Source organism: Podarcis vaucheri (assembly GCF_965113315.1).
Source record: "Podarcis vaucheri genome assembly, chromosome: 9".
NCBI lineage: Eukaryota > Metazoa > Chordata > Lepidosauria > Squamata > Lacertidae > Podarcis > Podarcis vaucheri.
The window spans coordinates 13,546,276-13,571,370 of record NC_138767.1 but is presented as its reverse complement, the minus strand read 5'-3'; the positions used below and the strand labels follow the sequence as shown (position 1 = coordinate 13,571,370).

Sequence of the window (25,095 nt, the reverse complement as noted above, 5' to 3'; positions counted from 1 at the left end):
CCCACATTAGTCAGTTTAAAGCCCTCCTGATGAGGTTTCTGAGATTTTTGGCAAAAACATTTCTCCCAACCGTTGTGAGGTGCAGCCCATCACTTGCCAGAAGTCCACCTTCAAGAAACTGCAGTCCGTGATCTAAGAATCCAAACCGTTCCTGTTTACACCATTTGCGAAGCCAGCTGTTCACTTCCACTATTTTCCCCTCTCTCCCTGGGCCACGTCGTTCAACTGGGAGGACAGACGAGATGACAATTTGTGCATTTAGTTGCTTCAATTTCCTGCCGAGAGCCTCGTAGTCTCTTTTGATCTTCTGGAGGCTATTGCTTGCAGTGTCATTGGTTCCCACATGAACCAAGAGGAAGGGGTATTCGTCAGTGGGTTTTATGATTCCTTGCAGTCGTTCAGTTACATCTTGGATCTTAGCCCCGGGGAGACAGCACACTTCCCGAGACATCTTGTCAGGCCCACAGATCACTGCTTCTGTTCCCCTCAGTAGGGAATCCCCTATCACCACTACACGCCTCCTCTTGGGTTTGGTCGGGGTTCTTCCGTGAGCTGTCCGTTCCAAGGTTGCCTGCACATTCCCTGAGGACTGACTTTGCTGCTCGTCTTCATATACCTGATCGACTGTAATGAGGGAGAGATCCTCAAATGGAGTCTGCTCTTCGTCTTCCATGCTAGGGGAGAGGACCTCAAAGCGATTGTGTATTTCTAAACAATCAGAGTGAACCCTGGGCCTCCTACTTCTTTGAGTCACGTTTCTCCATATATCTGGCTCCTGTGTTGGTGAACTAGCCTCCTTCTCAGGGGAGTCCCCTGTCTCCTCCCTGGTGGAGACGGTGTGCTCTGTTGTAGTCCAACAACATCTAGGGACCCACAGCTTGAGAACCACTGCCTTAGATGGTGGGACACTGAGGAGCAGTCAGCAGAAGGGAGACCTGAGCGATCTAAGGGGGTCAGAAGAAGGAGAGCCCTCCAGGACAGGATTAGAATCATGCACACAGACAGTCCCAGTCCTGCCTCTCCTCCCCTCTCACTCCCTGCTCGAGGAAGGTCCTGCATGTTGCTGAGCATCGCACCAGACCGGCCCAGGGGAGGAGCCCACCCCCTCGATGGAGCCTTTGTCTGCTTGGGAGGAATCTAGAGTACGTGGCTAGAGGGGAAGGAACATCTACGGCTTAGTTTCAGCAGTGCCTTCAATGAGTTAAGACCAGGGGTAGGCATTCTAAGTCCCGGGGGCCAGATGCGGCCCATTCGCCTTCTCAATCCGGCCCGTGGATGGTCCAGGAACCAGTGTGTTTTTACATGAGTAGAATATGTGCTTTTATTTGAAATGCACCTCTGGGTTATTTGTGGGGCATAGGAATTCGTTAATTCCCCCCCCAAATAATAGTCCGGCCCCCCACAAGGTCTGAGGGACAGTGGACCGGCCCCCTGCTGAAAAAGTTTGCTGACCCCTGGTTAAGATGAACCAGGGGCATTGTTGTGTTGTTGTTGTTTTCTGCTAATAAAAATAATAATTGCCTTCTGTGTGTGTGCCTGTCCTGTGGATGACCTGGCTCCTTGACAGCTCCTTGACATCGGTACATCCAGCTCCTTATTGTCTATTGAAGGGGGTGGCAAAGACTGTCAATCTCCTTCCTCCCGGGCCCTCCCATCCCCACCAACCACCATCAATTATTCTAGACATCCAACTCTTTTTCAAACTTGACCATGACAGCATGCGGTTCTCTAGGCACATTGGCCAGTTACAGCACCAGTGAGCAAAACTGAAGCAAGCTCCTTTCTGCCCTACCCACTGATGGTTGTTGTTTTACATTCTTAAGGGAACCTGAAGCTAGTAAAATAAATGCCAATCAATTGCACAGCTTCCTGCCTGCACCGAGCTTCTGTGCTATAAAACTGGCAAGGAGCTGGCACTGGGAAAGTAGGAATAAATGTTCTCCTAACCTTCAGAAGCTGGTGGAGGTGGGTGGTTTGTTGTTGTTGTTGTTTTTTAAAAAAAACACAGTGTCAAACCTTCCATGCACATAATTATGAAATTGCTTTGGCTGCATGGATCACATCGCAGTGGGGGGCAACATCCACTAAGCTGCTTTCACAGTAGCAGTCAGCTATATTGGAGGTCGGATGGGAAGCCATACTTTCTCAGGCTTTTATTTATTCATATATAAATAGTTTGGAGATGTGTTTATATGTGTATGCATATGTCTATATCCTTGCATCTCTGCAAGCATAAGCAGGGAAGGGAAGGGGGGGTGGAAAGAGAGGCTGTTTTCCCACCCCACAAGCCAATAAGCAATTGGCTAAACCTGATCATTTGATCCATCAAATACCTGGGTGGGAGGCTATCTTGGAATGTGGTGTGCATTTCCTTAGAGCATGGATAGGCAACCTAAGGCCCGGGGGCCGTATCCGGCCAATCACCTTCTAAATCCGGCCAGCAGACGGTCTGGGAATCAGCATGTTTTTACATGAGTAGAATGTGTGCTTTTATTTAAAATGCATCTCTGGGTGATTTGTGGGGCATAGGAATTCATTCATTTCCTCCCCCAAAATATATAGTCTGGCCCCCCACAAGGTCTGAGGGACAGTGGACCAGCTCCCTGCTGAAAAAGTTTGCTGACCCCTGCCTTAGAGCTCCATGGCAGAAGAAGAGATGCAAAACTTTTTTTAAGAAAACACACAAAAGTTTAACTTTCCTCAGTGTAATTCTGATCAGCACGATATGTACCCCTAGAAACATAGAGTTGAAAGGGACCCCGGGAGTCATCTAGTCCAAGCCTCTGGAATGCAGGAATATGCAGCTGTCCCATATGCTGATCAAATAATAATAATATAAGAATAATTTATTATTTATACCCCGCCCATCTGGATGGGTTTCCCCAGCCACTCTGGGCGGCTTCCAACAAAATATTAAAATACAATAGTCCTTCAGATATTAAAAGCTTCCCTAAACAGGATTGCCTTCAGATGTCTCCTAAAAGTCTGGTAGTTGTTTTTTGGGAGGGTGTTCCACAGGGCGGGTGCCACTACCGAGAAGGCCCTCTGCCTGGTGTTATCAGAACCATACTAAATTCCTGAATTCCTGTGTTGCAGGACCCTTGAGGTCCCTTCAAACTCTACAAGTTCTATGATTCTATGCCCTAACCAACTGAGCTTTTGCAGAACCTACCCTGCTCTAATCCTTATTAAGCCAGCAAAATAAGTAATTTGGAGGGTGTAGGTATTTACAAGAGCCTTCTCGCTTAAATTCAAAGGCAGCACGAGCACATATGAGATGGTCTTCCATACATAGTTCCTGTGAGGCTTATAAAGGCTGTCGTGCAATGTGACTCTGCCTGTCCACCCAAAATCAGCTGCCCTCCAGATGTTCTTGGGCTCCAGCTCCCCTCAGTGCCAGCCAGCTTAGCCAATGGTCAGGGAGGAGGGGAGCTGTATTAAATAATTATTACAAGTTTCACCACTTTAAATATTAATGATAGCAAACCATTTAAGAAATACTGTCTTCAGTCTCAATCTCTGGAGACCCATGCAGAGGAAAGTAAAAGAAGCTGGCAGCAGCTTTCACACAAAGAAGAAACTCTGTCACCTAGGAGGATACTTAATGCACCAGCTGAAGAGACCCAAAGTGTCAATTCAAACTGGAAAGGCCTCATTTGCATTTTTATTGTAAGCTGCTTTGTGAATATTTTCTAAGGTTGCAATGTTAATATGCTCCAGTCTCTAGGGTGTCAGCACCACTGAATCTGGTGCCGCTTACTTCTGAGGAAGTATTAGGATTCACAGTAAATCCCCCAATCCACAAGCTGCATCTGCTGAAGTCTGAGGGGCCAGAGCTAGCACTAGACTTCAGGGAGAGCCACAGCACCGTCTACTCCCACCCCAAAACACAAAGACAGAGGCTCTTACGTGTAAATAAGAAAGAGATACTTATTCAGACAAATGAAGGTAGAGGCTCAGGAGCAGACACAAGGCTCTGGAATCATAGTTCAGGAGTTGAGGAGCAGGGCAAGGAGTTCAGAACTGGATGGAAGAAATAGAGTTGACCCAACAAGCGTCAGTGCTGTTAGAATTCCTGCTCTGTGATTGCAGTCATGGGACTGTTGTCTTTCCCATGACGGTATATGTTTTGACTCCACAGAGTGGGAAGTGACGGAGACAGGATGTTTATGTTACTGTGTTCCATGAAGTGGGACTATTGTCCTGTGTTGTTTCTCTTTGCTGTCTGATGCTAGAGAGAGAGGGAGCCATGTTGCAATGCTCCGTGTGTGTTTATATGTAAATAAAGTAGATTAGCCAAAATGCTGAGTTGCTGAGGTCTGCCACGCAAACTGCGCAAATTCTGTGGATCCCTAAGTGTGCCGGTGTCAGTTGGCATCGGTCGCTGTGATGTTCAGGCTGAAGAAAGCTTCTGAAGCTCCCAAACGATCAACCAGGAGGGAGGTAACATGCCAGTTGGGCATGTGACTCTGTCAGGGTCCTACTTGAGTGTAGGACGAGCTACTGACAAGTGCCTTGCCCACCAAGCTCTTAAAGTTGAAGCATGGAATGCTTCCTCACAAGACTTGCCTTGGGGGAATGATGCACTCTATCAGGGTGGGTAGGTCTGTCCCCATCTGCGAAGATCATGCCTGGTTCTAGAAAACAAGATTTCACCCTCCTGTTCAGGCTGTTGCCTGCTCCACCCGCCCTGCTCAGTTGAACAAAGCCCTCCTCAGCCTCCAGTGAAGCTCTCTGCTCTGTAGGAAAATTGGGGTGCTGCTCCCGCTTCCTAAACAGCTGAAGTCAGAGAGGCAATGGTAGGGTACCCCCACCCTCTCCAGCCCAGGCACTTGCCCTTCATGCACCCATTTCTTCCTCCTGTGTAAAAGACTGCCAATCCAATCCCAACACAGAAGCACCCTTGCCTCTGGAACACACTGCGGCTGTGTCTTCTTTCCCTTCTACCTTTTTTTATCACAAAAAAAAATATTTGCTGCTGCGAGAGCAGCAACAGCACTGGTGGCTTATCTATCACCTCTGCACTTGAATAAAGGACCAAGGATGGGGGCTTTTTCAAAGCCAGGCATTCGGGGTGAGGTGACCGGGAGAATGCTAGCAATGCACATAGTTCGTTGTGACAGCAAAACATGTATTTTTAAAAGTAGGGCTTGTTGTTTTTAAGAGCAGGCCTCTTCTGAGAAGGACAGTCCCTTTGGCCCTTTCGCAGAACCCAGAGAGGGAGCAGACAGGAAGGAGGAAGCACACTTCCCCACAAGGTGGGTTAGAATGGTGAGGCTCTTCCAAGCCCTGAGGCTCTCAACCAGTGCCCAACCTAGCTGACCAGGGGTTGTAATCAGGCCATGCCTGATCCCCACAGTTTACAAGCTCCAGGACTTTTAGTTTGTATTGTTTCCCTTGCCCATTCATGTGGCTGAGTGTAGGACCAGTGTAGACCATGAGGTTTGCCTGGCCAGCTTCAAGGTATTGTGGTGGAGCTGTGTGTGTGTGTGTGTGTATGTGTGTGTGTGTTTGGTGGCTTAGCTTACCCTCACTACTCTTGAGGAGAGGAGCCTGTATAATATTTTCCAATACAGGGTAGGGTGCAGTGCGGTGGGGTGTGTGTGTGTGAGCACATGCTAAGAGCATTTCCGCCTTTCTTTTTCCTCCCAAATGTAGCATTGCCATTTGTAATTTCCCGGCAATGGCAAACCACTATTCAAAAATGCAGATTGGCAAGCCATGATGTCCAACTTTGGAGAGGGGGATTGAGGGCTGGGGACGTGGGAAAGACCTCGGGTTCACGTTGCCTCCTTTTGCATCAAAAGCCATTTTTAAAAATCAGTTTTTTTAAAAAAAAAACAACCGAGACGCAGCAAGCGCAAGATTTCTGTCGGACTTGAGGATCCCCTGGCTTGTGCACTGCTGCTCCCTCAGCATCCTTCTTGCTTGATTGCAGCACAGATGCACAGAGCTTAAATTGCAATAAAAGTGGATGAGTGAAAACTGCCCGTAATGGCCTGTGAATTTCCCTCTAGGCTTTGGAACACCTCTTAATTACCTGCTGGCAGCCGTGCAAGAACAGTGCCAAGGCAGCGTTTGCCTTATTCAAATATGCCCACCGTTGCACTGATTTTTAATTTATTTAAGGAATTGCTTCCAGAATACAAGCAGGGCCGTCTTTACCCCGGGGTGCAAGGGGTGTGGGGGACCTGGGTGCCGAATTCTGGGCAGCAGCAAATGTATACCTACTGTCCCTCTCAGTCAGCGGCAGTGAAAAGCAATGGAGCGAAAGTCCCCGCCCCCCTTCCGTTGCTCTGTTACTCCGTAGCGTCAAATATTCCAGACGAGTCAGGAAACAAAAGCAGTTTTTTCAGCTGTGTCATTGTTATAGGTGAGCGATTCCCCCATGAAAAAAGCTCAACAATGTGGGCTTCCCCCTCCACCCAAAAGCTCAAAAAAAGTTAATTTGGGGGCAGATAAACTAAATTTGAGGTGCTGGGCGGATCTTTGCACCCCGGAGGCTCATATCCTAAAGACGGCCCTGAATGCTGGTCGGGATAGTTGGGCCATACAGGTCTTTGCACAAGATAACCTCACAAGACACAGTGCGGGAAGAAGGAGCCCAATTTCAACAACCAAGAGAAGGATAGTAGAAGTGGGAGCCATACTAAAGAAAACCTGAACCCTAATGTGGCAATTGCCTGCTGACACGTCCTTTCCCATACTGCAACAGGGGTTCCTCTGGACTATCAGTATTTTGTGGAAAGGATTCAAGTCTCTGATTTTGGGCTTCTCTCGTCCACAGACAACTCCCAGCTCACTAAACCCTGATACCTCTTCAGCTTCCAACACTTCCTCTTCCCAGTCTTCTCCCTCTGACTACTCATTGTCCCACCACCACTTCCCAGGCTCTGAGTGTTCTTCCCTTGGCAGTTCCCCAGTTGGTGCCCCATCTGCATCCAGCCAGGGTGCAGTGGATGTGGTCCGCCCCAGGTGTCATCCCTGAGGGGGGTGACTTTGCCGCCCCGCCCCCCTGGGACGCTCGTAGCAGGCGGCACCCCACTGGGACACTTGCTGCTCACCACGGGCGACACCCCCCGGGGCATTTGCTGCTCACCACAGGTGGCACACACCCTCGGGTGCACAGCATGTGCACTGCTCCAGGTGCCGGAGCAGCTAGCTCCGCCTCTGGCCCCAGGTGCTTCTGCTATAAAAGGGCTCAGTTGCAGCTTGTTCCCTGCTGGAGCAACTTCAGAGCTCCGAAACATGCTCATCGTGCCTTGCGGCCCACCTGAACCTTCCCCTTGTCCTACACGCTGGTTGACCCTTACAGATCCTGCACAGCATGATGCCAAGTGAGAAGGCCCCACTGTAGGCCTCCTGGGGGTGCTCAGCAAAGTCTGGTGACGTGTAAGATGATGTCTTTATTTGTGAATTACTGCATTTTAATGCATTTTTCTCCAAACCGGCTTTGATTCAAATGGAGAAAAAGAACAGGCCAGCTGCATTTTCAGCTGGTAATGTGCACACAGCCTCTGTTCATCATTATCCCAACCAGTCCCACCCCACCCCTGCCCCCATATGCAGGAACCGGCAACCCAGGGACAATTTGGGCCACCAGAAGAGCGACACAAAATGACTTGAGCTGACTTTGGGAGACGCCAATGATTAATTTCCATTCTGCTTTCTTATGAGGTTATGACCCATGTCAGCCAGGCACGAGCTGCTGGGGGGGGGGGACTTGGCTGGATTTCAGAGACCACCCCCCTTTAGAAGTCCATTAGGCTGACCTGGAAGTGGAAACAGTTGCAGCTGGCTTTCAAAAGGCCAAATGAAGCCGGTGAATTCTGTTTGACATTAATTCCAGGAAACTGAATATTCCTCCCAGATGTTTAATAAGCACATTCAGGCCTTCCCAAAGCCCTCTGGATGCACTTCATACGCTTCTAGCCTCAAAGAGCGCGTAAGTGTTCAAAGGCTAGACGAACCATAACTTCCAAGTACAGATACGCTACGTATGGGCTGACGATGGGGAAAGCTGTGGGAAAGGTAGCTTGCTGCTGTGTGGTATCCCTAATGGGGCAGAAATCAGGCATGTTTCATTGGGGGTGAGGGTGGGGAAAGGGGGCGACTGAAACATATAAAAGAAGCAGGCAATGCCAGTTCACATTTCTTAGTACAGAAAGCATTGATCTGATGTGTAGAGATCTTTCCTATTCTGCTTAGTTCAAGAGGGTTCTAGAAGGTTTCCTATGTGTAAGATGCTGGCAGAAGGTTTCTGATGTTTGGGTTATACCTTCTGGGAAGCTGAGTACAGCTGGTTCAAACTGGTTCTGTTATTCTTTCTGACAAGGTCATGCTGACTATAATAGTAAGGCCAGGAGGAGTCTGGGTTTCACTCACTTTCTCGTGTTAAGGTTTAGTCTTATTATAAGTTCTTGTAAGTTAGTTTATGATAAGTCTGCTGCAACTGGATTTCTTGTGGACAGTGCCAGTCCTGAATGCATTGGATTTGTGACCATCATGCTCATTTGCCTTCAGTAGCGAGTAAAGCTCTGCTGGAAGAAATTGCCTCTGGTCTATTTTGGGGGGGAACTCTGCAATGTGTTTTAAGTCTTCCTCAGCCTTGTACGACAGGCAAGGGGAAAGATCAGGAATGTTTTGTGTAAGCACAAGTTCCGTAAAATAAGGAACACCTTGATGGTAAAGTAAGGTGCATCCCTAGGCCACCAAGTGGAATTAAAAGTTCTGGGTTCAATCCCGAGGAACTCCAGGGAAGGCTAGGAATGACCTTCACTTGAAAACCTGGAGAGTTGGTGCCCATTGCTGTAGACCACGGGGTTGGCAACCTTCACACCAGGCTGCCCCTCCTCTCCCCATGTTATGCCCTCAACTGGTCCTTCTCTACTCTGGAATGTATCTGTCCACTCTTCTAAGCAGAGCCTTGTCTGTTAGGGCGATTGGCAACCCACCAACCTCAGCCTGCTCACATAGGAAGCTGCAAGTACACAGGGCGTTAGTCACAATCTGCAGGTATCCTCCAGCTTCTTGAGAAATTATTGAGAAATACCCACCCGAATAGCTCAGCTGGTTAGAACATGGTGCTGATAACGCCAAGGTTGCAGGTTTGATTCCCGTCTAGGGCAGCTGCACATTCCTGCATTGGGGAGGAAGGGTGTTGGATTAGATCAGGGGTCAGCAAGGTTTACAGGCCATGGGCCGGATCACACCCACGGAGATTGTCCTTGGGCCTGACTGACGCAGCGTGACCCTGGAAATCACATCTGTCCCTGTCTGCGGCGCCAGAAATTGCTTCTGCACATGCCTAGACTCTGAAATCTGCACCTGCGCAGAAGCGATTTTCGGCGTCTGGACACACGCAGATGCAATTTCTGGTTTCTGTGCGTGCGCAGACGCGATGTCTGGTGCCGCTCAGTGAGTCCCTGTGCTGCGCTGCACCAGTTTAGTGCAGCGCAGGGGGGACTCACTGAGCAGGTGGCTCAGCTCGGGGGCGGCTCGGGGGCCGGTAAAACCAGGGGTCAGCAACCTTTTTCAGCCATGGCCCAGTCCACCACCCCTCAGACCGTGTGGTGGGCTGGACTATATTTTGAAAATAAATAATGAACAAATTCCTATACCCCACAAATAACCCAGAGCTGCATTTTAAATTAAAAGACACATTCTACTCATGTAAAAACATGCTGATTCCCAGACTGTCCACGGGTAGGACTGAGAAGGTGATTGGGCCGCATCCAGCCCCTGGGCCTTAGTTTGCCTACCCCTGGGTAAAACGGTCTTCGGGAGCCGCATTGGCCCATGGACCGCATGTTGCCGACCCCTGGATTAGATGAGTCTCTTGCAACTCTACAATTCTGTGATTTTTGATTGATGTGTTTCCTGGGGCTGATGGGAATTGCAGGGTACTTATTTGGGGAAGGCTGTTCTAGCCACTCAAGAGCCAAACTCTCTCACTCCCACAAATATGTCACCCTGTGAACTGCCCTTTCCATTGTTGTTTGTTGTTGTTTAGTCGTTTAGTCGTGTCCGACTCTTCGTGACCCCATGGACCAGAGCACGTCAGGCACTCCTGTCCTCCACTGCCTCCCGCAATTTGGTCAAACTCATGCTGGTAGCTTCGAGAATATTGTTTAGGCCTTCCAAAGCAAAAAAAAAAAAAAAAAAAAAAAAAACACATGGCAAAAACACGTGAGCCACTTGTTCTTGGCGGAAGTGGGTGGTTCCCCCCCTTTCCTCCTCCCTCTTTCCCAGTCCACCAACCATTATTATTCCAGCTCTTAAACCTGTGCCAGACTGTTAATGTCTTAATGCTTATTCAAGTGTCAGGGAGTGCTGGCAGATGTCAGAGTAAATGGGAGGCTGTCAGTGAGGAAATTACTTACCATTCATAAACTGATGGCTGCAGTCTGTCAGGTAGCATTTGAGCTTGGTCGTCAGGCTGAAATGGGGGGGGGGGAGGAAGTTTGATGCTGGTTGGGGTGCAGGGAGAGAGAAGGAATTTCAGGGTTTACAACAGAGGGTGGTGGTGGAAGGAATTGCCTCCAGCCATGTCCACAATAAAACAAAAGCTACAGGCCCTCCAAGGGTCCCTATTTCCCAGGGACAGTCCCTGATTTAGAGAAGCCATCCCAGTTTCTGACTTGATCCTGGAATGTCCCACTTTTCCCTAGGATGTCCCTATTTTCATTGGAGAAATGTTGGAGGGGGTGAAGCTAACAGAGAATCAAGGATCCTTTGTAACCTCAAAGCTTCTAAGTTTTGTTTTGCTGCCCTTTAAAAAAAGAAACAAAGAAAGTGGCAGGCATATGGTGTTGAAATGATCTAGGGCCATCTGCAGAATCCACAGAAGCAGAGAGAGAACTGCAGTGCAAATTCTCCACCTGGCTGGAATCAAGTTTCTGTTTGTATTAAGAGTCTCTTTTTAATAGGCGAGCTTCCTAGCACACTGCTAGCCTGAAGCTTTGAAGCCAGATTTACACATCACATGTTAGTGGGTGTAAAGGTAAAGGGACCCCTGACCATTAGGTCCAGTCATGGCCAACTGTGGGGTTGCGGCGCTCATCTCGCTTTATTGGCCGAGGGAGCTGGCGTACAGCTTCCAGGTCATGTGGCCAGCATGACTAAGCTGCTTCTGGCGAACCAGAGCAGCGCACGGAAACGCCGTTTACCTTCCCGCCGGAGCGGTACCTATTTATCTACTTGTACTTTGACGTGCTTTCGAACTGCTAGGTTGGCAGGAGCAGGGACCGAGCAACAGGAGCTCACCCCGACACAGGGATTTGAACCGCCGACCTTCTGATCGGCAAGCTCTAGGCTCTGAGGTTTAACCCGCATCCCTGTTAGTGGGTGTACATTATTATTATTATTATTATTATTATTATTATTATTATTATTATTATTTTCAGTGAGGCATCTCAAAACGATTCACAGTACAAAAACACAGAGGAGCAATTGCGCATACTGAAAAAATTAAAACAATTGCAGATGTATAGATATGCATATATAAACAATTATTGTAGATGTCCAACAATTACAGCTGTGAAATCAGTTTCTGTTCTAATACAGATACCAACTAGGATAACAAGTCCTTCTTAGGGGTCATCCATATTGTCCGGGGGCACCAACTAGAGAGGGCAGAAGGGGCTTCAGCCCCCTCAATATTTGTTGGCAGGGGACTGAGCCCCCAAATATTGAGGGGGCCAGGAGGCACAGAGGGTGATTTTTACCCTCTGCATTCCCCATCCCCTGCTGCAGATGGGCAAGCGCTGAACTGCCAGGGAGGAAGAGTGATTTTCACCCTCTCCACTCCCCAGCCCCCACCACCAGCAGGGTGCAATGGGGATCTCTGTGGGGGGTGCCTGGTTTGTGCCCCCCCCCCGATTACACATGACGTCAGGGGGCAAGTTGGCACCCTGATACTGTGACCCTTCATTTCAGATTTTCTCACACCCTCTCCTTTTTGGACTATCTCTAGTATGAGAAAATCCAGATTAAGGGAGGGGAAAGCGTGGGCAGGCAGTGATTTGGAGGACAACGTTATATGGTCAAGGAAAAAGTAATGGCAATACAGGAAGCCTACTATCCATATTAAGTGACAGTAAGGAGGAGGCAGGTTCACAGTGAGAGAGGTTGGCAAAGAATGTATATGTACAGAACTGAGCCTTATTAAAAGGCATTCCATCTGTAGCCAAAACCCTTGAATTGCACCAGCCAAGTGAATCTGGGATTTACAGCACCGGATGCAAAGACTAGATAGAGCTGCCTGTCACTGTTACCAGCAACTATTGCTAATTTATTTGTGCAGGACAAGGAAGCAACTGGTTGAGACCTGTGCAACAACAGGTTTGTGTTGTGCTGCCTGGCTGAATCATTTTAGTTCTTCTGTCTTTGCTGGATTGGCCAACCCCATAAAGTGTTTTCCCTCTCATTTTACGTGCGATTTTGATCAAGCTATATTTGAAGCCTCCGCTTTTCTTAACAGGCGCTGAAGTTGCCTTCCTGGAGGTGTGTGACGTAGAGATATTACTCCATCTCTTTCTCTCACTGTCCGTTCTTAAGGCAACAGTTAGTACAACAGCTGGTAGTGGCTTCTAGATAATTTGCCAGATATTTTCAGCCCAGCCAGGAAGCCCCAGTTAGAGCTGAAATGTGACAAATGCAACTGGAACCAAACTCCTTCCCTTTTTGGACAGCGAAACTCACAAGCTGCAGAGCTGAAATCTGGTCCTTTTGTCAGCTGGAGGTGGGGGTGAGACAGGGTCAATAAGTTCTTCTCCCTTATTGTGTTTTTGCTTAATAAAATGAAAAGAAATTTCATCACACTTCTTGAAAAGAGGCTTCTGACATGGTGATTCCTAATGTATTCTTTTTGGGTTCTTTCCAAGGGTGTCAGTTTCTGGGACTTCCCGTAAATAAATCTTTTTTTGGTTTTATTTGTCTCTTCCTTTCTGCTGAAACTGGTTTTAAAAATTCCCTAGAAATTCTGCTTTGCAAAAGCTCTCCTCTCTCTCCCATTCATGCCAAGGCAAGAACCCCTGTAGAGAAATTGACTAATCAGATCCAGTTTTCCAGAGACTTGGTCAAACTGGATACCTTAAGCTTCCACTGGGGAGGGGGCAGTATCCCCAAATTCCTGAGATTATTTTTATTTTTTTAAGAGTTTAGAGCTTCTGCAAAACCTGAGATACTGTATGAAATAAAATGCACAGGCCATGTACACACTATACAGTCAAAACTCAGTTCTCGAACGGCTCTGTTTTTGAACATTTTGGCTCCTGAATGCTGAAAACCCGGAAGTAAATGCTCCTGTTTTTGAACGTTCCTCAGAACTCGAACGTCCGACTCGGCTTCCGCTTGAGTGCAAGAAGCTCTTGCAACCATTTGGAAGCCGCGCCTTGGTTGTCGAACATTTGGGAAGTCGAACGGTCTTCTGGAATGGATCACATTCGACAACTGAGGTTTGACTGTACCTTTAAAGCACACTTGAAGCACAATTCCCCCCTCAAAGAATTCTGGGCACTGTAGTCTGTTAAGGGTTGCTGGGGATTGTAACTCTCTGAGGGGGAAACTACAATGCCCAGAATTCTTTGAGAGAAAGATTGTGCTGCAATTGTGCTTTAGAAATATAGCATATGCACAGGCAGAGTTCTTCTAATTTTGGTGTGTTGGAAATTAGTCTGCTCCCCACTTTCAGTATTTTAACTGTGTCCTCTACCCCCAGGGGAAATTCTTGCTGACATACATGATTGACTGGTATCCCTCTAACATTATCTTAGTTTTCTGTTCTGTTTTCCATTTTCAGGAGAGGGGATTGGCACTTTAGTGGTCAAAATAGAAAGCACCCATTCCTAAGAGAGAGGAAGCCACAGGGTTTGGGGAAATCCAAGGTTTGCAGAAATAGAAAAAGTAAAAACCGTTTTAAGAAGGGGGGGAACCCTGAAGGAGGGGGGAACTCCAAAAACAGCCCAGTGGGGACTGTCTGCTGAGGGGACTAAGGAACAGAAACTAGGTGGGAGGGGGACTGCAATGTTGTACCCTGAAGAACGGGCATTTCTTGACTATAAATATTTAGACCACATTGCTCAGTACTTTATTTTGATTCTGGATTTTTATTGGTGATACTGACAACATATATATTTGTTTTATTTGTATCTTTGCCTTGCGATTTTGTTTTATCTTACATTGTAAACCACTTAGATATTTTTCAACAATGTATATTGAGTGGCCTATAGATGATTGATTGATTGATTGATTGATTGAATAAATAAATAGCACCTCCACCCACCCACCAATCATTTTAAAAATACAGAAAGGGCTAAATATTGTTATGTTCCTATACCTCATCATCTGACCTATATGGCAGCCTTTGTTTCCTTCTGTCGGTCTACAAGCTTTCGTCCAAGAAATGGGTGCAATCTGTTTGTTTAAGTGTCTTCTTCTTCTTCTTCTTCTTCTTCTTCTTCTTCTTCTTCTTCTTCTTCATTCTATTTTGTCCCAGAGAAGGCAGGGGAGAAGAGCAAGGGAATAGGGCCAGTGGGGGAATGGGGCAGAAGGCACATTGCTTGGTCTGACAACTCTTGATGGCCCAAGGACCACAATTTGGGAACCTTTGTCCTGGATTAGAGCCCCACATTGGGCAAAATATTCCTAAATTGCAGGGGGTTGGACCAGAGGATCCTTGGGGTCCATAGCTGTCAACGTTTCCCTTTTTTGTTAAGGGAAATTCCCTTATTCCGAATAGGATTCCTCGCAAGAAAAGGGAAAAGTTGACAGCTATGTTGGGGTCCCTTCAAACTCTACATTTCTAGAATGTACATTGCCTTGACACATTTTAAATATGAGGCACCTGAGGAATACAGATTAGTCATAATAGAGAACAGAAATAAATAATGGGAAACACGGGTGTTCTGCTTCTGTTTTCTCAGTAGCTCATGTATCGTGACTCCGTTTCCCTCTCTTATCCTTCCACCACCTCCATCAGAGCCCAGCGGAAGTGACACGACTCGCTTTTCCTCCTAAGGCACTGACGTAGCAGCTTCTTCCCCCTCCATTACACCTCCAACACAGTTAGTCTTGTCCTTGTACATTTTTGGCTGTGGAAAACACTAGCTCCACCGAGCTCACTCAAATGATCTCACCTGCAAGCGCCTCCGGACACATGAGCAAGCGCTCAAGGAAGACTACCTCTGAATCACCATTCGGAGATAAACTTGAGAATAGCAGGAGGACTCAGGGGCCGCCTCCTGCTGCCACTCTGACTGAAAAATACTTGGGAACTCTGCAATGTGACGCTTCCTGCAAGCCCTGAGCCTGAGGCAAATGTCTGCATTGCCCAATGGGTGATCCAATAAAGGCTTTCCCTGATCAGATCCTTCTCAGTATGTTGGCAGGGGCAAATTCTCCTACCAATATTCCCACAGTCCTTTTTTGCATCTCTTTTCCTTGCCTGTTGCATTGAGGGACAGCAGAATTGCCACTCTGCCTTATACCTCTGTTAGGGCAGTGGTTCTCGAACTTTTTTCCTCTGGACCACACTATTAAAAGGACATTCCATGCCACACCCAATTTTGTATTGATAAGAATACAAAATGTGACAGCTGCATATTCCTGCATTTGCAAGGGATTGGACGAATACTGCAAGGGATCCTCAACTCTACAATCCCATGAAAAGCTCCACTCATATATTATACAGAGAATGAAAGTTTAATTTTTCCCGCCTCTCCGCCCCTTCCACATTTCCCCTAAATTTCTCTCTCCCACCCTCTCTTTCCCCCTCAACCCCATACGGACTACAGCAAAAAATTTGTCTCTAAGGGACAGCAATCAAATTGTATGAAGGATGCTACGTTTTAAAAACAGAGGCACAGAATGTACATACTTTTGTTACTAATGGAAAGTATTTCATTAAAAATCCCGAATATAATTTTACCGTAATTGGACATCCTATATAAACTACAGTGGACACTCGGGTTGCAAACGTGATCCGTGTGGGATGCATGTTCGCAACCCACAGCATTTGCAACCCATGTCTGTGCACATGCGGGTTGCGATTCGGTGCTTCTGCGCATGCGCAAAGCGAGCATTAGCGATTCGGCGCATGCGCGACCGCCGAAACCTGGAAGTAACCCATTCCTGTACTTCTGGGTTTTGGCAGTCCACAACCCGAAAAAATGCAACCTGAAGTGTCTGTAACCCGAGGTATGACTGTACTGTAAACAAATACAAGCAGTTGATTGCCCATTACTTCACTGCAATCGAATACTGTAAGATATTCCACAGAGCCCCAACCCCTGCTGTATAGGTAACACTTTATCTCCAATCTCCTCCTTACTTTCATGATAGTAGTATTTGTCAGCCAGGGGAGAAATGAATCCTACATTGTACATTAACTTCATAGCAGTCAGGAGGAAACCTAATCTAGTCAAGCTTCTCCTGCTGGCTGCCTTCTAAAACTGCAGGCATCTCTTATTACTAGGATTGATTTATCTTGTACTTCACTGCAATTTTTTTCTCTCCATTGCAACAAGCTGGTCATTATTATTGTCTCACCAGAGTGGTACATGCTCTGGTTATCTTCCAATGCGCTCTACATAGGGCTACCTTTGAAGGTGACTCGGAAACTACAACTAATCCAGAATGCGGCTGCCAGACTGGTGACTGGGAGCAGCCGCCGGGACCATATAACACCAGCCTTAAAGGATCTACACTGGCTCCCAGTACATTTCCAAGCACAATTCAAGGTGTTGCTGCTGACCTTGAAAGCCCTAAATGGCCTCAGCCCAGTATATCTGGAGGAGCGTCTCCACCCCGGTCATTCAGCCCGGACACTGAGGTCCATCTCCGAGGGCCTTCTGGCAGTTCCCACATTGCGAGAGGTGAGGTTACAGGGAACCAGGCAGAGGGCCTTCTCGGTAGTGGCACCCGCCCTGTGGAACACCCTCCCATCAGATGTCAAGGAGATAAACAGCTAGGTGATTTTTAAAAGGCATCTGAAGGCAGCTTTTAGTGTTTGATGCTTTACTGCGTTTTTAGTGTTTTTTTGCTGGGAGCCACCCAGAATGGTTGGAGCAACCCATTTAGAAGGGTGGCATATAAATAAATAACAACAATAATTATTATTCCCATTTTAAAGATTCATGTTTGCCAGGATTTCATTGAATTTTGGGAAATGTGTGAGGGGGAAACTGCCTAGGATTATCTAGGGGAGGCCATGTGCTTTAAATCTGCGTTGCCCTCCCCACTTACCCTGACTTCTTGAGCAAGTCACTAGCCCTCCTTTCAGCCTCAATTTGGGCATCTTTAAAATGGGAATAATCATCAGAAGTTGGACCTGCAACATAGCATTGCACTGCAGCGTGAGAATTGATTCAGTTCAGGATTAGGGGCTGGCCCAGGGCATTTTGGCACCTGAGGTGAACCCCTAAATGGTGCCCTGGCCAGGGAAGCAGGGGTGAACGTGAGGGAAGATCTGCTTCAGGAACAAGGAGGGAAGAAAGGTCGACATTAGGATCTGCTGTCCTGGTGAATCCAGCCCCCTGAGGCGGTCGCTTTCCCTGAGCCTCATGGGTGGCCGGCCCTGTGCAGGATACTCCATTGAGTCCTCTCTCCCACTATCCACGTCACTATCTAGTGTTCCACTGAACTCAGTAGAATTTTTAACTTTTGAGGAACTGTGCCTAGGGCAGTGTTGCAAAAAAACCCCAGGAAGATGCTTGAGTCATCCTCAGGTCTGAGATTTATGCTGATTGCACAAGCAAAACAGTTAACCCCTACAGCGAAACAATAAGATTAACTTTTTAAAAAAAGCATTATTAAAATATGTCTGAAGTGCTATAGACAGTCTCCACCTCATTCTGCTGCCTCTGTAGGCATAGGCAAATGTAACGCACACTCCATCTCCAAAGAAATTAAGAGAGATGAGAGATCCGATCACAGTCTTGTGGTTAACCTTGCCAACCCCCCCCCCCAAACCATTTCCTTGATCAAAAATCCGTTGGTACGTTTTGCTGTTGGTGGTTCGAGCCCACCCGGGGACCGCTGTGTGCAGAATTTCTGCATTGCAGGGGCTTCGACTAGATGACCCTTGGGATCCCTTCCAACTCTACAGTTCTATGGAAATCCTTCTCGCTCTTGCTTTTTTTTTTGGAGGGGGTGTGGGCGGTGAAACACAGACGAAAACAACAAAACTCCCTCCTGCTCTGATCTCTGCTTCTCAGCGCTGCTCTCTCCTTCCTCCCCCGCCTCCCCCCTCCCCGTAGGTAGAGAGATTCCGAGCTAGGATTGGTGGAGGAATTCTGGGGGGGCGGAGCCAAAGGACCCGGGAGAAGGGGGCGTGTGCGCTACTAGTACGCTCGCGGCTGGCAGAGCGATCAGTTTTGCAGCTACAGAAAGGCGCGCCGGGTGTTGCGGTGCTAGATTGATAGATTTAAGTTCATATTTATTTTACCTCCATAATTCAGACGGGGGGTGGGTGGGTGCTGTTAGGAGGTCGCGCAGAGCAGCACCGGTGCGCGGAGCTGCTTGGACCTCGGGCGAAGGATCTCGCGCAGAGGTTGGATCTTGTGGAAGGCTGCGCTTGGTGAAGTTTTCCTCTCTGAGCCTCCGAGTTCATCTCTGCAGTGGAAACCCGCGCTTTGGAGCCCAGAAGAGACACGGGAAGATTTGCACAGAGGCGACAGAAACTGGAGAAAACTTGTAGCCTATATCCGGAGATCCTTTGAGCCAGGTAAAAAGACGCGCGTGCGTGGGAACGAGCGTTTCCGTGTCTGTCAATGCCTTCGGGTTGATGTAGCGTCGTCTGAGCGCAGCAGCGATGTGGACCGTGTTGTACGCTTGACTCGTGAAGTTCCACCGATTTCTGCCGTGTTTCCTTTTCCCAAAGTGTGGGGTTTTTTTAGCATTGGGGCCACCCATGAAATTTACCTACCTTGCTTCCAACAGCTTGTTGTCCTTTATATTTCGCGGACTTGTGCGGAGGACCAGATCCTGCGTGCTATAAAACGTTTCCTCGGGAGTAGACCCACCGTGGGTTATTAGTATTTTAGTGACGCGCTATATTGAGTGGAACGTGGGAGGGCCCCTTCTTTGGAAATCAGTGTAACTTACCGCGAAGTGCTTTGCGCTACTGAGCCAAGGAGATTGGAAAGAGAAGGTGGGGAATCCGGAGCGTGGTTTTCTGCCTATATGGCCACGTTCCCGGGTCACATAAACCAGTTTATTTGCTCTTGAAACTAGTTTGACGCAGGGGTAGCCTTGGATAACTTAGGGGTGCGCGCACATTATAATTTTAAGCACAGTACTCTTGCTTAAGTGACACATGGATCGCTAAGTCGCATTGTTTACGTTTCTTTTTTGTAAAAAAATATTTAAGGGGGTCATCAGTATTTTCTTTTGTCACTTGAATTCAGGATTCCCCTTTTGTTAATTTCTATGCTGCGTAAAAAAACGAGGAATGCATTTCTTCCCTTATATAGGCTGACTTCCTAGGGCTCTTTTTTTTGTAAACAAGAGAGGAATTCCAAAATACTCTTCTCGGTAGTAGAGGGTGCATGGAGACGACTTCCTTTGAGGGGTCAGGGTATACCTTTCAAGAGGGCAGCTCCTTTGAACAGAACTGAATAACTTGACAGATGGATTGATGGGATTTTATAGGGCAGATCCATTCCCTGCACATTTAATGCACAGGACTCTCTTGTGGAGAAACCTGGGAACTGTAGTTCCCCCCTGCCAGAGCTACAGTTCCCAGCATCCTTAACAGACTGCAGTGCTCAGGATTCTTTTAGGAGAAGTCACAGGCTTCAAATGTGTTTTAAAGTGTTGTTCAGTAATTGGAGTTGATGTCAAAAGGTGAGAGAATGGGCGATTTCAGCTAGGTCCTCTATTCAAAGGGCTTTGTAAACAGTAAACTGATACTGAGCTACTCTGAAATGCATCCACTGTGTACTTTAAGCTGTTTGCTTGTCAGTCAGTGAGACTGGTGTAGACTTGTTTGCAACCCAGTGATGTAACGGTGCATGGGTGCTCTTTTGTGAGACACCCCCCTCCACAGGTACGCCCCTTTAAAGACGGTACAGTAAAAGTGATTTTTCTTAATCAATGCAGGCATTCTGGCTTTAATACTGTTTCACCCTCTCCAATCTCTGAGCTGTGTGAAAGTCTGGGGTCTAGGCACTTGCCCAGGGTTCACGTTAAGGCACAAGAGAGACTGTGTGGTCTTTATGATATATGGTCCATTTACCTACCCTGAACCTATGATGCAGGGGTTTGTGCTACCAAAGGTTCTTGCTTCTCCCAAGCTGTAGCCAGGGATCTGAAAAGAACTGAAACCGAAATCCTAAAAATCTCCACATTCTTTTGGTCTCTGCCCACTTGGGCACAGAGTCCTCACTTTCTTAATGGCTCATCACCTTGCCTTTGTTAACAACGCATACTCATTATCAGCCTGGCTCTTCCAGCAATTGAATTGCTCTGGAAATTCAGGGGGCTTGATTCAATTCTGCCCCTTTAATGGTTCCCGGAATTTAGGGGAGTCTGTACCTCCCAAAAAACTATAGCACTACTAAGTCATCTTTCTTGCTGAACTCTGGCCCCTTCAGCTTTTACTTAATATCTAGCCTGATGAAGAGTTCTGCTGGACTCAGAAGATTGCTCGGTGCTTTGTGGCATTTTGGGTATAATACCAGGGACCTTGGAATTTTCAGGATAAAAATGGCAGGTTAGCCCTTTAGCTATGCATGCTAATGTAACCTAACCTGTCCTCCTCCGCAGATCTTATTTAGTAGGTCTTTCTCAGCGAAAAGCTTATTTATTTGGCATTCTGAGAATTGGTAAATAGAGCCCCATGGAGATGATGCCATTGTTTCTGCTCTGATATGACTAGTGAGTCCCTGCTCCACTATGTCACTGTGGCAACGTGATCACAAAACATACTGTATTCACTAGGAAGTAAGTTTGACTGGTTTAAGAAAATGCAACCTAAGCCCTTCTAACCAGCTCCTCTGCTGTTAATGTTTGCTCATCTTTGTTTAAAAAGCTTGAAATCAGAATTGGAGGACTTCATGGCGGACAGGAACCATAGAACCATAGAATTGTAGAGCTGGAAAGGGTCATCCAGCCCAACCCCCAGCTATGCAAGAATCCAGACTGTGACAGATGGCCATCCAGCCTCTGCTTATAAGCCTCAAAGGAAGGAAAGTCCACCACCTCCCAAGGGAGTCTGTTCTACTGTTGAACAGTGCTTGCCATCAGAGAGTCATTCCTGATGTTTAGTCAGAATCTCCTTTCTTGTAACTTGAAGCCATTGGTTTGAGTCCTACCCTCCAGAGCAGGAGACAAGCTTGTTCCATCCTCCATGTGACAGCCCTTGAGATATTTGAAGATGGCTATCCTGTCTCCTCTCAGTCTCCTCTTTCCCAGGCTTAAACATACTCAGCTCCCTCAACCATTCCTCATAGGGCTTGGCTTCCAGACCCTTGATCATCTTGGTTGCCCTCTTCTGCCCACGTTCCAGCTTGTCAACATCCTTCTTAAATGGTGGTGCCCAGAAGTGGACACGAGATGTCAACTGTGGAATTTGCCCTTTCAATCATCGCTACCTGTCATACCTTGATTAAGCAGAGGGCACTTTGGGACAATAGCCAATGAAGTGTCTGTTCTCCTATCCTAGAACTGAAGCCACGAGGTTATGTAGATCAGCCATACCAGAGTTAGAATCCTCCTTGTCAAGGGTGGGGAGCTAGTGGCTTGGCAGGTGCTGTTTGAATCCATTAGCTACAGCCAACAGGAGCAGTGGGCTGGGGTGATACAACCTGTAGTCTAACAACATATAGAGAACCACAGGTTTAGACAGGATTGTAAGTTTTTATATGCAACGACAGCAGCAAGAATATTATTGGCACAAAAATGGAAGCAAGAAGAACTACCGACGAAAGAAGAATGGAAGATGAAGTTGATGGACTATGCAGAATTAGATAAATTAACAGGAAGGATTTGAAACCTGCGGGATCAGAGATTGTTAGAAGACTGGAGCAAATATATGAACTATTTGAAAAGCAATTGTGATGAACAGATTACGCTAGTAGGACTGCAAGAAGTTTTGTAAGGTGGATTATTTGAAATATTGCAAGAAAGACTATGAAGAGAATTATTCGTTAAGGACAGTTAAATGTAATCTAGAAACTAAGAAATGCATAATAAGGGATAAAGAACGGAAAATCATCAGAGGTGTTGATGGAAGTCTAAAAATATTGTATAAGATGAGAAGTTACGTTGTATGACTGTTGGAACTGATATGTTTAAAAAAATCAGTAAAAATATATATATATAGAGAGAGAGAGAGAACCACGGGTTCCTCCTCCCCAGGAGCTCCCAACGGGCTGTCTGCTTCAATGAAGCTGGTGTGTGGCACAAGCAAAGAACAGGGCGAATCGAGGAGAACTGAAACCTTATCATTCAGAGCTGAAGCTTACAGGAGCGGCAGACCTTTAAAAATGTCTTGTCTGGCTGGTCTACTTCCTCCTCTGTTGGGAGATCTGCGCTGTTCTCTTCCCCTCTCGTTTCTGCACTAACGGGTTTGTTTTGGCTCGCCTTGCCAAGCCTGGAGACGCGGAAACACCCTCCCACAGTGCGGCTGAGTGTTGCTAAGCCCTCTAAATTTAGGACCGGCAAGATGCGGAACAGAGAAAGGGAAGGCAGGGAGAAGATCTGGAGTTTGGTAGGGCAGCTGCCTTGTTTTGATCATAAGATCTGGCAAGTAAGACTCGGGTGTCAACCGGTGACTCGTCCCTTCCTCCCCCAACATAGTGTGGAATGAATTCTGTATGCTAGGGATGGAAACCCTGATAATGCCTCTTCGTTGCCTGGGTGGAACATGGGGCGTGCGTGTCAAAACTAGACTACTGTACATTTCTGTTTGTGGTTCCACCCACCCTGGCTCTGCCCAATGCTCACTTGTATGTGGCCCTTGGAAAGTGGTTCAGAAGGGAATGTGGCCCTCAGTCTGGAAAAGGTTCCCTAACCCGGATTTATGGCTGTGTGATATGGTTGTTGATAATAATAATAATAATAATAATAATAATAATTAATAATAATAATAATTAATAATAATAATAAAAACAACAACAACAACAACAACAACAACAACAACAACAACAACAACAACAACAACATATTTATACCCTGCCCATCTGGCTGGGTTTCCCCAGCCACTCTGGGCGGCTTCCAACAAAAGATTAAAATACAGAGGTCTGTCAAACATTAAAAGCTTCCCTAAACAGGGCTGCCTTCAGATGTCTTCTAAAAGTCTGGTAGTTGTTTTTGTCTTTGACATCTGGAGGGAGGGTGTTCCACAGGGCGGGTGCCACTACTGAGAAGGCCCTCTGCCTGGTTCCCTGTAACTTGGCTTCTTGCCGCAAGGGAACTGCCAGAAGGTCCTCAGCACTGGGCCTCAGTGTCCGGGCAGAATGATAGGCCTGGAGACGCTCCTTCAGGTATACTGGAATGAGGCTGTTTAGGAATTTAAAGGTCAGGACCAACACTTTGAATTGTGCTCGGAAACGTACTGGGAGCCAATATATGGTAGGTATTTCAAGACCAGTGTTATGTGGTCTCGGCGGCCTCTCCCAGTCACCAGTCTAGCTGCTGCATTCTGGATTAGTTGTAGTTTCCGGGTCACCTTCAAAGGTAGCCCCACATAGAGCGCATTGCAGTAGTCCAAGCGAGAGATAATCAGAGCATGCACCACTCTGGCGAGACAGTCTGTGGGCAGGTAGGGTCTCTGTCTGCATACCAGATGGAGCTGGTAGACAGCTTCCCTGGACACAGAATTGACCTGTGCCTCCATGGACAGCTGTGAGTCCAGAATGACTCCCAGGCTGTGCACCTGGTCCTTCAGGGGCACAGTTACCCCATTCAGAACCAGGGAGTCCTCCACACCCGCCCACCTCCTGTCCCCCAAAAACAGTACTTCTGTCTTGTCAGGATTCAACCTCAATCTGTTGGCCACCATCCATGTATCGAAGCAGCTTTTGCATGCTGATAGATTTGTCATCAGTGTGGTTAGGGTGATACTAAAAGTGTAGAAGATGGACTTCAATTATTATATACTGCTGTTGCGAGGAGAAACTACCCAAGTGCTGTTTTTTCTATATCAGAGTTGGGCAAACCTGTATTGCAATTATTATTCTGTGGGGAAGGTTGCAAGCAATCTTTCCAAAGATGGCTTAACACAGGGATAGTATTTGCCCCCATAGAAACTAGCTCCTGGAAGGAGGTGGAAAAAATAAACCGTGTGAGAGAGCATCAGACAGGGGAAAGGGTTTGAATCTTTACACCTGGTTAATGCTGAATAGAGCATAGCTGGGAAGGTCTTGTTAACATCTGACCTTGTTTAGAGATGGGAGGTGGCAAGTGGACCTGCAACAAAATGTTGCAGTATTGAGTACAGCCACATGAGGGATGGAGCAAGCTTGCTTTCTCCTGCTCTGGAGGTTAGAACCCAAATCAATGGATTCAAGTTAGAAGAAAGGAGATTATGTGCAAGTCAGGCAAAAACCTTCAAGAAGGACTGTTGAGCTGTGTGACTTGGGAATGTGGGAAGGGTGATTCCCTATCTCTGTGCAATTATGAAGAACAGAAACTCATCTGGCAAATGTGTTTCTAATAGGTACTGTAGATGGTTTTATGCTTTCTCTTGGGCTGCGGTCTTCAGATGATTTTCTCTGGAACTGTTTGTGTTGTCTGTGTGGGAGCACTTGGGTCTGTTAACTGATGAGGCACACCTGAAAAGCACCCAGTCAGGGCAGTTCTTCCAGTAACACCTGTTGCAGCCTTCTTTCTGCTGCTATCCAAGGCCTGGGGGAACTCTGCTAGCCAAGGCAGGTGTCCGCCGTTCCTGCCTCTCCTCCGCCAGTGCAGAGAAAAACTTTGCAGAAAATAATATTGCTGGAAACATTCATGGCAGGCAGCGAATGCTTTTACTCATGATCCCGGACGACTGATAGGTGGCATCTTTCATGATTTGATGCCTTTGAGAGCCTTATCCTCTCAAAGGCATCCATTGGATGTCCCTGGGTTAAACTGTAACGAGATACAGAATGT

General features: G+C 47.1%; 1 protein-coding gene across 2 annotated transcripts in view; it reads left to right on the top strand.

Annotated features, from left to right (window-relative positions):
* The window catches only part of RASGEF1B (RasGEF domain family member 1B), a 255,872-nt gene that overhangs the window by 187,851 nt on the left and 42,926 nt on the right, over positions 1 to 25,095 (top strand). Inside the window, exon 1 of one of the 2 annotated variants that reach the window (XM_082236504.1) lies at positions 18,377 to 18,724. The exons of the other annotated variant lie outside the window; for it this stretch is intronic. The gene's annotated coding sequence lies outside the window, so the exon portion shown is untranslated. Of the gene's footprint in view, positions 1 to 18,376; positions 18,725 to 25,095 lie in introns of those variants that run through there. 2 annotated transcript variants of the gene reach the window in all.